This window comes from Pleurodeles waltl, chromosome 4_1 (assembly GCF_031143425.1).
Source record: "Pleurodeles waltl isolate 20211129_DDA chromosome 4_1, aPleWal1.hap1.20221129, whole genome shotgun sequence".
In the NCBI taxonomy this organism is placed as follows: domain Eukaryota; kingdom Metazoa; phylum Chordata; class Amphibia; order Caudata; family Salamandridae; genus Pleurodeles; species Pleurodeles waltl.
The window spans coordinates 988812315-988827726 of NC_090442.1; positions in this window are offsets into that span (position 1 = coordinate 988812315).

A 15412-nucleotide genomic window follows, 5' to 3' on the forward strand; every position below is an offset into this window, starting at 1 on the left:
AAGATACAGCTGGGAAGAGGGTTGAAGGTAGGTCAGGCTTAGCCCTCACATTAAGGTTAGTTTTCAGGGGATCCAGGGCTAGCAGTCATGTGGTTTCCCACCACCATTTTTTGTGGTGTACTGACAGCGCTGCATGGAGATTGTTTTCTCTTGTGAAATATAAAATGAGTGTCAGACTGGACGGAAGCGACCTATGAACTGCTTTTGTGTCTTCCATCTGTCTGACATTCTCCAATATGCACTGTCATGATAGCTGTGGACTTATTTATTGACCCTTTGATACCAACAACTTCTTTTTGTATCTTGCCTTCACCCATTTCATTTTTTGCATATCTTAGTGGCTTTGTACTCACAGGTGTATTCAGTTTGTTTTGCTATTGTCATGTTTATATCCACTTAGCTTCCCTTGTAATAATTTCCATTTTTTCCATCTGAATCTGGCGGTAGTCAAGAATTGCTTTGGGTATTGTGATTCATGGGAGGAAGCAACATAGCTGTTCAGAGGAATGTTGAGTTCCATTGTGGATTGCACTAACATATGCAAGTTGAATATGCCAGTGACAATGAACCCAAGGAAGCTAAAACCTACTGAGACACGATCCACCACTTCTACCCGAGGATAGAGTAACTTAAATTTGGCTTATAAGAAATGTTGCTTACTCTGCTGTACATAGTGTTCATGACCTGTGTGAAGCAAAGCATTGGATGCGTCATTCTGTTCTCTACAGTTGACCCACACTGAGCTTTTGTGTCATTGATAAACTAATGTTCTGTGACTTCTTGCTGGAATTCTTCCAAAGTCATTGAGAAATCGTATCATTTCTGTGTTGACGAACAGAATAGTAGTAAAGGAGAAACTGTAATTCATATAGGGATGAAATATGTTGCATTTAAGGAACAGGGTTGTAGTAGTGTATGTGGTCAACAGAGGTTGCTTGTAATATGTAAAATGGCACACTGTTGCAGTCTTTGCCAAGTGCACCCTCACTAGAATGCCGTCACCACAGACTGAGGAGAATGTAGCTTTGAAAGGTAGGCTGTTGGCTTTAAACAGCTGGTCTGCCTTCGAATGTGGAGGGCCCAATAGCAGGGCATTTAGGAGTGCAGTGGGATCCCCCAAACAGGTGGGTGCAGTTTATATCTGCACCTATCTGCAGGGGATGCATGCAGTTTCACTGGCACCCTATACTTAACATCCAAGAATGTCTGTCAGGGGGGCGCACTGACTATGTGCCACCTAATATGAGGCAAACAGTATGATAGAGTCTAGTAGCCGAATAATCCTTGCCTTTGTATACACTCCAGGCGTCCAACTGAATCTAGACATTTTCAAGCAGTACCTCATTGCACCCATAGGTGGCATCAATCATGGTCCATATGAGTATCATCTGTGCTGGATGTGATGTGCATGGTGCCTGTATAAGCACCACCCCACTGCGCTGATACCAGTTCTTCTCTTTCCATCACCATCAATGCAGATCCAGAGAGAGCATCACAGTCAATTTTTTGATTTATTTTTCAACTTTTTTTTTAACACTTTTGTGCCTTTTCTCCCACTGTCCATAGGGATGTCCTCTAAAAATCTGTGGGGTTTAAACCCTGTGATTCATGTCACAGGCAGATATCTGTGAAGGACCCCTACTTGGTGTGCCTCTTGTGACAGACTCCCACCTCATATGCCTCTGGTGCCTGGTCCCAGGCCATGACTCCAAGGACTGTTGTGCCATGAATCCCAATGCAGTTCAGGAGTGCTCCCCGAACCTCTTGGTTGCCCGATGCCAGTCCGCTCATTGATGCTCGAGGTTCCAGTCATATGGAAGGTCCCGGGCCCATTTGCTGCACCGTTCCCGACTCTCATTATCGCTTTCAAAGTCATCGTTGGGTATTCACATAGGAAGTCCAAAAAGTTTAAGAAGTCAAAGTGCTGTTCAACTTTGCAACACTGATCCATGTCTTCGGACGAGGCATGGGAACATCTTCAAAGGTCTAGGCACTGCTCCCATGCGTCAATCTGGAGTCTTGGTCCACTCTGTGCCTCCTAGAATTTCCAAGAACTGCAGCAACCCCTATCCAGTTAAAGGACTTTTATGAGACCATGCACCTCATATTTGGACATGTTGAATCTTCTGGAGCACCTTCTGGCCCTTCAGGTGTGGCAGGAGCCCCCACTGGATTCCTGCTGGTGGGTTCACCCTCTGCAGCAGTCAGGCCTTTTGGACCTGTTTCTAAATTCAGATTGACTCCGGTCACGAGACCGCAACCTTCCACAGAGCCCATTTCAATTGTGCCATTCCTCACTCCGCTAATGCCCCATGGTAGCACTGACCACATTTATATACCCAGCTATGATATGGAGCTGGATCGTCGTCACCAGACATTGATTCTGGTTCCACCAGGAATGTGGCCTTGCAAGACGGGTGCACTTTTTTTGATAGGCCCTGTTGGGAGTACAATTGGGGGGAGGATCTCAGAATCCTTATTTTTATCCTAACTCAATTAGAAGATCCTGAGGATAACTGGTATGTGGAAGTGGTGGATGGAAGCAGTTTGGACACCTCCCAGACACTGGCTTAGTCTCTCCTCCTAGTGTGGCTATGGAGGAAGGGGCTTCATTTGCCATGGTAGTGAGGAAGGCGGATGAGGTCCTGGACCATGTGCTGCCTTCAGTGGCAGTCAAGACTGATATTCTTTGACAGAGATGCTTCAACCCAGAGCTGTCCCCACAGAACCTGTACGTCCAATTAATGAACACCTAACAGATGTACTGCTCAGGGTATGGGCCAAGTCCTGCACAGGGGCTCTTGTGCACAGGATGGTTGCCCACTGCCATCATCTCACTCCTGGGGACCCAGCTTTCCTCACCCAGCACCCCACCCCGGAGAGTCTGGTTGTCCAGGCCTCCACATCCAAAGTCAACCCTGATGCATTCCCTACCACAACACCAGATAAGGAACCCAAGAGTCTGGACACCTTTGATAAGAGGATGTTCTCATTCCCCTGCCTTGCACTGAGCTCAGTGAACAGCGCATGCCTCTTCGGACAGTATTCTGTTGCACAAGTGCTGCCCATGGCCTCAGAGGAGCCCTGAATCATCCTGGCCCACGCTATTGCCGATGACAGGGATGCAGAAAAGTTCATCATATGCTGGGTGCTGGATACAACTGACTTGCTAGACAGAGTGATTGCTTCATCAGTGACATCCGTCACTATGACTGGCTGAGGTATACTGGCTTTTTGGGGGATGCCCAGGCATCCTTTCTGGACATGCCTTTCGATGGCACTCACCTTTTTGGTGATAAAGAGATTTGGCACTTGAGCCCTTTAAGGACAGCAGGCTTGGCTGTTGGGATTTTTCACTGCCTAGTGCCACCCCCACTTTTCCTTTTGACAACTGCATCCTTTTCCGCCCAGCCGCCAGGGTGACAGGCTCACCAGTGCTTTTGTGGCAATGGACGCAGGTGCCACAATCCCATTGGGGCCCAAGACCAAGTGATCTGCATAGTCTACCACCCCCTGCACTCGTAGCCTCCAAATCCCTTTATTATGCCTTTTCACTATCATTGGCAACCAGTCAGGGGCAGGATCAAGCGCCTCCTGCCAGATGGACATCCATCGCCTCGGCCAAATAGATGTTTTAAATTGTTTCATTGAGCTATGCCTGGCAATTCACAGAAGCCCCGCTGCTCATGCCACCATCCTAAGTTCAGCTGAAGGGAGATAGCATCACCCTACTGCATCAGGAAATGCAGGCTTTTTTTAGCCAAAAGAGACGTCAAGAGGGTGGCAACATCAGAAGTAGATTGTGGTTGCTATTCCTGCTACTTTCTGGTGCCAAAAAAAGATAGAGTCCTCTGCCTCGTACTGGACATGCACCCTCTTAACTACTTCCTGAAAAAGAAGAAATTAATAATCTCACGTTGGCTTAGGTCCCACCTGCCCTGGACCCTGGGGACTGGATGGTAGTGTTGAACTTGCAGGACACCTATTTCCACATGCCCCTCCTGCCGTCCCACAGATGTTATCTGCGGCTCACGTGGGCCAGGAACACTTTCAATTTGCTATGCTCCCCTCTTGCCTTACCAATGCCCTCAGGTGTTCACAAAGATGTTGGTGGTGGTTGCAGCCTATCTCAGAGGTCAGAGATTCCAGTCTTTCCTAGTTTGATGACTGGCTACTAAAGGCGGGCTCCGACCAGGCATTCGTCACCCAACTCCAAGCTATGGTGAATCTCCTGCATTTGCTAGGGTAGTCACACCTGACTCCCTCTTAGATGCCCTCTTTTATCTGAACCATTCTGGACACTGTGCAGTTTTGAACCTATCATCTGGAACATTGCGTCCAGGATAGTCAGACTATGGTGCCAATGTTTCAGTCTCTATCCTGGATTTTGGTTTCAACTGACTCTGAGGCTGCTGGGCCTCATGGCCTCCTGCATCCGTCTGGTAGCACATGCCCACTGGTATATACACGCTCTGCAGTTGGATGTGAAGTCCATGTGGGCGCAGCATCAGGACAATCTCTTTGACCTGGTCCACATATCAGAGGGAACAGCAAAAAACTTGCTGTGGTACCTCATGGACTGCTAATTGTTGAATGACAGGCCTCTCTCTTTTCCCCACCCAGAGCTCACACTGGTAACAGATGCATCACTCCTGGGTTGGGTCGGCCATCTGAGAGAGGTGGAGATCAGAGGACTCTGGCTCTCCACCATATCAGTTTTTTGTGGTTGAGAGTCACTTTTTTGGCATTGAAGGCCTTCCTTCCATTTATCAAGGCCATTTTAGGTGTTCACGGGTAACACCATCGCCATGTGGTGCTGCAACAAATAGGGTGATGTGGGGTCGTGGACCCTGTGCCAGGAGACCCTGTGCTACTGGATATGGCTTGAATGTCAGAACATCTTCCTGGTCATAAAACGCCATGCAGACTCTCTGAATGCCAGGGTAGACAAACCCAGTCATCGATGCCTCATGAATCACAAATGGCATATCCATATGGAGGTGAAGCAAGGTCCCTTCCACGACTGGGGAGAACTTTGGTTGGATCTGTTCACCACCACCAAGAGTGTTCAATATCAACACTTCTGCACACTGCAGTTTCCATGACAGCTCTCGCTTAGAGATGCATTCGGTCAGTAGTAGAATTCAGCCATCTTGAATGTCTTCCTGCTGGTACCACTTCTGCCCTGAGTTTACAAAAAGATCAACCGCACCAAAAGAGCACCCACTAGGTGATCAACTCTTCATTGGGTTTGATAGAACAAAGAAAGGAAACATTGTCCAGAAAAGGACCATTTTCCAATGGATAGTGCTCTGCATTAGGATCTGCTAAGCACTGGCCAAGAAGCAACCCCCTGAGAGCTTGTAGGCACATTCCACCAGAGTGAAGGCTGCAACTACTGTGTTAGCTTGTGGACTCCTAGTCCTAGACCTCTGTCAGGCTGCTATGTGGGCATCTCCATACATGTTTTCCAAACACTACTGCCTCAACAGTCAAGTTCATCACGATGGGCACTTTGACTGTTTGGTCCTCCGGGAGTTCTTGGTCTAATCTGTTCTTAGACCCTCCTCCAGGGAGGTATTGCTTCGGTATTCATTCTAAAATAAGGAATCAACAGCTGGAAGTCAGTATCAGATGAACAAGTTACTTACTTTCCTCAACATCTGAATTGGTAGAGACTCTATGTAGCCTGCATATTCCTTACCGAGCATTCCATTGTCCCACTTCTACAAACAGATTGTTTCTGTTTCGAAGGCCCCTGTCGGTACTTAGTCTTTGCACACTAGTTCATCAGCTTCCTAATGTGGCTCTGTGTCTCTGAAATGGAAATTGCATGAAAAGAAGCTATCAGCATGCTCAGGTGGTGCCTGTATAGGCACCACATGTCACATCTGGCGCCAACAACGCTGATGCAGAGCTGATCAATGACACCTGCTGCCATGCAGAGCTACTGCTCTAAATTTCTGGATCTAGTCTGAGGAATATTCTAAGTTAAGCAATCTGGGTCTAGAAAGGGTGTCTACCAGTTAAGGCGGGACCAAAAGTAAGTAACTTGTTTATCAGTGCACCTCCTAACAGATTGTTTGCCTCTGTGCCTGGTCTGTAACATGGCATGGGTATGTTGGCAAACACCTTCCCTCATGTGTATGGGAAAATTCCATCATCAAATTGATTGAGCACCCAGTTGGTATCACTCCAGTGCTCAATTTGTGCCAGCACAATCAATATTACAGGGGAGTCAGCACAAGTGTGTGTGACCCCTTCTATAATACCAAAAGACTCGGGAGGCCCAAAAAGAAGGTGCATTTCTCTCAAACTTTAGAGTGGCTTCTACCTCATTCACACCTCTTCAGCAGTTCAACATGTGTGTCTTTTTGGGTGGACTCAGAGAGGTGGAAGCAGTCAGTGACTGCCACCATCTAGGTAGCCCACATGACTGTGAGATTTGACATCCTTGGTGTGGTATTCCCCAAAACCTTTTGGCCTTTACTCCTCCTGTTTTGCTGAATTTGTTTTTGTTGGGTTTAGGACTCTGTTCACGTTATCAGTGCTAACCAGTGCTAAAGTGTATGTGCTCTCTCCTTTAAATGTGGTAACATAGGCCTACACATATTTCTCTCATTTTATTTACTTGCTAAGACCCTAGAATATTGATACTACATGTGCCTTTACATTAAATGCTACTAGTGAGCCTGCAGCACTAATTGTGCCACACACGCAGGTAGACTTTGAAAACATGGTTAGGCCTGCCACTGCAGCCTGCAGTGCAGTTTTAAACTGCCGTTTAAATGTGGTTCAATAAACCTATTGACAGGCCTCAGCCTTTAATTCTAATTCACAGAAGTCATCCTTAAGTCAAATTTTAAGTCACAATCCTGAAAATGCTACTTTTACAAAGTTACATTTCTTGCCCTCAAAATGTGTTTCTTCTGCCAGTGACCTGGCTTTTTTCACACTTAGAACTGAACTACTGTGAATGCTGTAGGGGTTTCTGTATTGCTTCCAGACAGAAACACAGAGGGGGCTTATGTGTGCACAGGATGGGTCATCTTGGCAGGTCGACTGGGAGGAGCTGTACCCAATCCCACTTACACTTCAAAGGGCTTGTCACCTAACCACACAAAAGAGTCTTTTGACACCCCCAGATAGTTTGGAGCCTGGACAGGGTAACAGAAATACCTTTCCAGAAGCAGAGGTAGGAGAGGATTCTGCCCACCCAAGGACTGCCACCAGGTATAAATATTGTACCTTCAGAGCCACACTTCAGAACACTCATGGTCCTGTGGACATTACAAAAGAAGGACCCTGCTGAGGTCTGACTTGTTGTCTGAGAAGGAAGACTGGACCTGTTTACCTTTATCCTGGGTTAACCTGAGTGGCTCCAAGGATCAGTTGGCTGATCTCCTGTGTGAGCTAAAGGGACATAACAAGCTCTAGATGCCTTCCTGCAACTACCCTACTGCAACTGGATCTGCCTGAAGCCTGCTGGCAGCTGCTGAAGTCCCTAATCCAAAGAGGTGCTTCTCCAGGTGCTTGACCATTGGCTAGCATCAGAGTGTACTTCTCTGCAAGAAAAGAGGAAAATCCTGACGTTTGGGCTCCTCACGACCCTGAACAGGCCCGTTCACGTCAAGACTCTGCCACCCAAGGTCAGGTGAGATCTGCTGTTTGTGCTACAGCAACTGTCATTGATGACCGGCAATGCGAGAGCTGCACTTTGTGCTACTGCAACAGCAGAACATGGTGACCCTCAATGTGCAGCTACAGCAAGAAACCTGTAGCAATGCCCGATAGGCTATTCCCACTACTTCAAAGATAGCCTGTGATGCCTGCCTGCTCATCGTGCCACAGCAACGGCCATCTGCAACACTCTCCCTACGCATAGGGGCCTCCTTCAGTGCAAATGGGACTCTTTGAACTGGCCTTTGAGAAGGTAACTTTTTCAGCAGGAATAACCTGGTTCTTGTATCCGACTTGGCTCCATCACAGTCTGCCTGAACTTATGACTTTCCCCCTTTCTATTACAACGAGATGGCCACGAGTAGTTCTTTGTGCTTTTAGGTGCTACCACAAGTGGCTCTTTGTGCATTTAGACACTACTTTAACCTAAAACTTTAAAACGGAATACCTACAGCTCTACCAATTGGATTTTTGTTGTCCTGGTATCATCTTATTTATTACAATTTCCTTATAATTTCCTAAATTGGTTTGGGATTTTTCATGTGTTGTATTTTCAATGCAGGACTGTTTATGTGCTGCACAAATATTTTACACATTGCATGTAGGTTAAACCTGACTGCTTTGCACCAATCTACTAGAGGGTCACGCATGGGCTAATTTAGTGACTTTTTCTGACTCATCCTGACAAAGATTGTGGTTGTTGCCTGAGTGGGACTTCGAACCCTAGCAACCAGAATTCCAATTTCTTACAATGGCTTTTGTCACTGTCTTGTCATGTCCTGATAAGGTGAACAAAAAATCAAATGCCTTCTTATTGTCCTTAATTATCAAATACATGTGCCCTTGTCTGCATTTAATCCAGTTCTTGAAACCACATTTCTTACTAAAACACCATCCTGTGATTGAGTGCATTTATAAATGCTCTTGCATTTCTAGAAATGGGTTGAGAGTTCCTCCAGGTGTCTGTTGTATGGTAGTACGGCTCTATCCTTGTAATAAAAGAAGTTGCATGGGTTCATCAATGAGAAGCATCCTCTAGAGTGTTTTATGAATGCTGGAGGCTATGTTTTTATTCATAAGAGCCATAACCTGCTAGTGGTTGCCAGTAGGACAGTTATAGCTAATTTACATAGGAAAAGTGTTTTTTGTTATGCCTATAACTTTGGAACCGTTTGACGAATCTTCGCAAAATTTCCCAACTTAGTATGCCCCTTATGTCAGCTACTATCTTAAAAGTTTCAGGGTGATCCGTCATGTGGGGGCCGAGAAAAAGGGGGTGGTCTCAAAACACACTTTCCCCATGCATTTTCCCATAGGTCCTTTAGACCCAAATACAGCTTGAACCACATGGAATAACACCAAATTTGTCAGGAAGCTAGATCTTGTTGCATAGAATGTGCTCTTTGTCATTTGATTTAAATCTCTTCAGTTGTTTTTGAGATAATAAAGGAAAAAGAAGTATAAATATCTGGAAAGTTGGTGTTCGGATGTACCTTGACTGTCCAATTTAAAAGAGGCTAGTGAATCCTGATTGGTTGGTGACAACCTGAACAATATGTTTTGGCATCCCTGTTTCCTGAAAACAAATTAAAACAAAATATATAAGTGGGCAAGGTGAGCACACACAGACCCCGAGGGGCATATATAGGGGTCCCAAATGGACCCCTTCCTCTACTGTCTGGCCATAACAGGCTGTGGCAGCCCTTACAGGACTCTGGGACATGGCTCCCACTGAAATGCATTGTAGTGAATGACAGGTTTTGAGGGTCACAACAAGGAAAACGTGTAGTTAATGGCAGGTTTTGAGGGTCACAAAAAGTAGAAAGTAATTCTACAGTAGGAGGTAGGAATTGGAGAGCTTTAAATGAGCATCAGTTCTGGCTTTGGTTTTGATTTTAGGCGTGGGAGAGAGGGTACAAGTTGGCCATGCTGGGCAGGCAGGAGGGGCAGCGGCAGCACAACAGAACATGGGGGGCAGGGGAAAGTGGAGCAGATGCAAAATAAACAACCATGCAGGACAGGCATGAGAGGCCATGGCAATATAACAAACCATTGAGAGCAGAAGGAAGAGGCAGTGGCAGTACAACCATACATACCAACAGACCCAATTCAGGCAGGAGACTCACAGTGTATTTAGGCCCAAAAGGGCTTTATTTTATCTGTCTTCTACCTATATTCTCCTCTTTTTCACTGTAAGTCAATGGGAAAAATCAGTTCCCAAGGTTTTTTAAAAAAATTTCCCTCTTACCAAGTCAAAATGTTGGCAAGTATGGTAAATTGGATCACACAGGGCAGGAGGAATGAGGTTTGGGCATGGACTTGGATAAGAGAGGGCAGGAGAGAGATCGGCAGGTGCACCAAACTGACCTTACATGGCAGGCATCAGGTGTTACAGCAGCTCAATACACCACACAAGGCAAGCGGGATGGTAGTGCAGCACGACAGACCATGGAAAGCAATAGGGAGGGGACAGGGTCATGCACATGGACAACATAGAGCAGAGGGTAAAGAGGCAAGGACAGCAAACTGACCATATCGAACAGAGAGGAGGGTCAGTTGCAGCATAATGGACGATGAAGGACAGGAGGGAGGGGCCGGGGGCATGACAATGGACCAGAAAAGGCAGGAAGGAGGGGATACTGGCATGCACTTGGAAAACAGAGGGCAGGGGGCAAAGGGGCAGGGCAGGAGCAGCAAGCTGACCATGCAGGGCAGGTGGGATGGGCACTTCAAGCACAACACACCATGGAGGGCATCAGTGAGATTATAATGACATACTCACAGACCATGCAGAGAAGGTGGGAGGGGGTCAGGAGCAGCAAGCTGACCAAGCTGGGCAGGTAGGAGTGGCTGTGGAAGCACAGAAGACCTTGGATGGCAAACAGAAGGGTTAGTGGCAGCATAACAGCCATGGTAGACAAGAGGGAGGGGGAAGGGGCATGCACAGAGGACCATGGAGGACAGAAGGGAGGGGTAGGAGCTGTACACAGACAAGAGAGAGCAGGGTCTTCACAACAGACCACGCAGGGCAGGCAGGAGGAGCAGTTGCAGCACAACAGAGGATGGAGGACAGAAGGGAGATGCAGCAAAATAGACCATGGAGGACATGAGGGAGGGGACAGTGGCATGGAACTCGGACAAGTAGGGTGCAGGTGGCAGGGATAGGTAGCAGCCATCTGACCATGCTATGCAGGTCAGAGGGGCAGTGGCAGTTCAACAGAACACTTAGAGTAGATAGGATGGGCAGTGGCAGGTCCATGGAACATGGTGGGCAAAAAGGAAGGAGCAGGGGCATGCACACAGACTTTGAAGGGCAGGGGGAGGAGAGGAGGGGCTGCAAGCTGAGCACAGAGGCTAAGTAGGAGGGAAATTATGGGGCATATAATTGGGCAATGAAGGGCAGGAGGAGTGATCAGGGGCATCAAGCTAAATGGAGAGCAGTGGCAGCACATCTGACCAGGCAGGGCAGGAGGGAGGAGGCTGGTGCATGGACTCGGACAACAGAGGTTAGGGAGGAGGTGGATGGGGCAGCAAGCTAACTGTTCGAGGCAGGCAGGAAGGACAGAGGCAAAACAAATGGCCACGCAGGGCACTAATGAGAGAGCAGGGGCATTGACTTGAACATGGCAAGGAGAAGGGGAACAGGAGCAGCAAACTTGGGTGGGGGCAGCACATTGTCAGGCCAGGTCCTACATCCAATCACCCCTCTCATGGTGCATTGCAATGGATATCTTACTTAACGTAAAAAAAAAAACCCAAGGAATTTACTTAAAAAACAAAGGATACAGGGATGTTATAGATAGGTTCAGATTTTACATGGACACAACCATAGAAATTCAGCTTTTGTAGTTAGAGTTATTTCAAGTAACTATTACTCATGCCTTAGGGTAACTATAACTTGCACCCTTACCATGCACTGCTAATTACCCCAGATATTACATCACGCTTGACATCTTCTGTGACATCATTGATAATATCACTGTATCACTTACAGTAAAATTATTGATGAGAAAACTGTGCATGGCGAGGGCGTGAGTTATAGTTACCTTGGCATGAGTTATAGCTACTTGAAGTAACTTTAACTGTAAAAACTGAATTTCTCTGGTTTTGTGTTTGTGCTTGTAAAATCAATCTGAACCTAACTATAATGTCCCTGTAGCTTTGTTTTTTTCATGATTATGTGTATGTATATATATATATATATATATATATATATACACACATAGATATATGTGTGTGTATGTATATATATATATATATATATATATATATATATATATATATATATATAAATATATATATATATATATATATAACACAATGGTGTTCACCTCAAAGTGATGATGCCACTAGCTGCACCCACAGCCTTCAAGGCAGAATACACTTCATGCCCGCATTTTGCAGGTCCCATGTCTCCTTTGGCAACCTGCAGAGCACCTGTATGATAGCAGATTTCAAGGTGTGACCCTCTGCTGAGGATTATCCCTCTACAGGCCCTGTCCTCAGAAGTTCCAGGGAGGCCTACTCCTCAAGAGCCCCCCTGTAGGTCCATCCCTCTACTGTCCCTCTGTGGGTGAGAGGGTGCCAGTGCTACTGGCCCTGTATAGGTGAATCCACAGCGTCCCATGTAGTCTAAGTTTAAGCACCCCGGACAGGGGTCCAACCTTCTTTAGGGTCCTTCGCAATCCATCTTATCTCTCTCTTCTTCTCTCTTGTGCAGAGGTTTCTAAGCGGAAGTGGAACGTTCTAAAAGTTTAGCATCTTTGTCAGTCCTATGGTGGCACACCATCACTCAAACCCATATCCCTAAAATCTTGCATGGCATTTTGGGACATTCCCAGATGACTACCTGAAGAGGTCTGTTGAAAGACCTCTCTGAGACCCTGAAACCACACCCTTAACTGCCACAGTTATCTGATCCTTTCCCTCCAAAACCTCAAAAGGGAGCCCATTGTGTGATGGCTTTGGCGGTCTGGCCTTTTCCTCATTGTTCTCTGTGGGTCAAACCAACTCATGCCTGGTGCAGTGTAAAAAATATTTAACACATGCAGATTCCGTCACTACCCTTTCATCTCTCAGGGAACAGGCAAACCACACTATTATGTGGGGAGACCTTTGATGTTCTGGCTGGCCAGCAGAGTAATTAACTAGGCCTTGAAGGGGGAAGAAAAGCCACAAGTCTAATTACGATTGGAGTCAGAAAAATATGATAAATGCTAAAGTGCCAGAAGGCATATCGATAGGGCAAACATGCAGGTTTTGCCCATAATGTACAATACAGAAAAGCACCCATCATTTGCAGTGAAACAAGCAGACTTACACTATGAATGCCCCCTTGTACTATGAGGCCTACATAAAGTCCAATCCCTGAAGTGTCTCAACAATGTCAGGCTACCTTTGGGGAGATACCTGTCTGTGCAGAATGGTAGGCCCACTCATTCAGCCCGTACACATTTGCACACACGTATTCACCAGCAGCTATCCGAGAACCTCTTAACCCAACTGTTGAGCATCATACCTTGTTTTAAAATGCAGACACTGGCAGCTAGCACTCTCAATCCATTTTATCAGAGTTTGCAATGAATGAGAATTCATTAATGAAAACTACCTACAGTGCTTTGGACTCTTCTGCTCACTCTTCAGGATTTTCTATTGGATTCCAACTCACTGGTGTAAAACTATTGCACAGGCACTCCTTATAAGCCAACAAGATTATGGTAATGCAGAAAATATGTTGGAACAACTAATGCGAGAACTACTATGCCTGAACAAAGCGGTCGGAACAACAACCGTGTTGTTACCACAAATGCCTTTACCATGCATGCCTTTACAACGATTTTTCATTGTAAAAGCATGCCTAGTAAAGGCATGTGTGGAAAGGGCATGCGTGGTTCTAGCATGCCACCGTCCACCTGCCCTAAGGCCCAGAAGTACCCCACCCATAATACTAAAACTACCTGCCCCCCCAGCCCACGCCCCTAAAAGCAAAAGTTGCCCAGCACCCCCACCTACCCTGAGCCCTAAAAGCTTCCTGACACCCCACCCACCCTAAAAACAACCACTCCCACCCGCCCCTAAAAACAGAACTACCTTGAGCCCCCAAAAACAAAAGTACCCCGATCCCCACCCCCAAAAACCAAACTACCCCGATGCCACCACCTCTGCCCCTAAAAAACAAACTACCCCGGCCCCCCACCCTGCCCCTAAAAACAAAACTACCCGACCCACCAACCCAAAAAACAAAACTACCCTGCTCCTTCTCCCCTGCCCCTAAAGACAAAACTACCCGACCCCACCCCTAAAATCGAAACTTCCCCGATCCCCCACACCCACCTCTAAAAACAAAACTACAGCGACCTCACCTTTCCCCTAAAAACCAAACTACCTGACCCCCCACCCCTGCCACTAAATACAAAACTACCCAACCCCCAAAAACAAAACTATCCTGACCCCCACCTTTGCTCCTAAAAAACAAACTACTCCAACTCTCACCCGTGCCCCTAAAAATCAAACTAACCCGATCTCCTATGCCCACCGATAAAAAAAAACTACCCCTACCCCCCACCCCTGCCCCTAAAAACAAAATTAAACCGACCCTCCCACCCCGCCCCTAAAAAACAAACTACTCCAATCCCCCTGCCCCTAAAAACAAAACTACTCCGTTCCCCACCCCAAAAACAAAACTACCCCCTCCCACCCTGCCCCTAAATACAGAACTACCCCAATCCCCCACCCCACTTCTAAAAAAACAAACTACCCTGACAACCCACCCCACCCCTAAAAACATAACTATCCCCACCCCCACCCTGCCCCTAAAAACAAATTACCCCACTACCACACCTAAAAACCAAACTACCCTGATCCCCCACCCCACCCCTAAAAACAATATTACCCCGACCCCCACCCCAAAAACAAAACTACCCTGACCCCCCACCACTGAACCTAAAAACAGAACTACCCTGATCCCCCAACCTCCATCCCTAAAAACAGAACTACTCCGACCCCCACTCCACCCCCAAAAACCGAACTACCCTGACCCCCACCCCTAAAAACAAAATTACCAAGATCCCCCACCCCTAAAAACAAAACTACCATGACCCCTCCACCCCACCCCTAAAAACAGAACTAACCCAATCCCCCATCCCCACCCCAAGCACTTAAGCCACCCCATCCCTAAAAACTACCCCCCAACCCCCCGCATCCTTTCCCGATCTACTCTGCTTTTTTCTCTACCTTAACCATGCATATGCATTGTTCAGCACATGCGTGGTTAAGGCAGAGAAAAAGGCAGTCGTTGTTCTGGCAAGCGTTGTTACGCTTGCATTGTTCACTGCATTGTTCTTCCGGAGTCGTCGTTGAGGATGTTTCCCGGTAATGCACTGTATATTATCTCTTTACTCATCTGCAAAGCATTCAAAATATGACTGTATGACTAATTTGTAATCTTCCTGCTAGGGCTTCAGTATTGGCCAGTTTGAACTGTCTTCATTGGCTGCTCATCCGTTTTAACCTGCTCTGTGATGTGCTTTGGGCAGTCAATTCTACAGGTCCCATGGCTCTAAGAAGTGGATCCATTTTTATAAACGTTCAAGAGTACTAGGGTGAGTCAGTCATGCCATAATTTAGCAGAGGCACATCAGTAGGCACAAATGGGTGGATACTCTTTCACTTATTTGATGGTCACCATTGGAATGCACTTTCCCTCAAATTGTGCTTCACCCCTGATAATGTT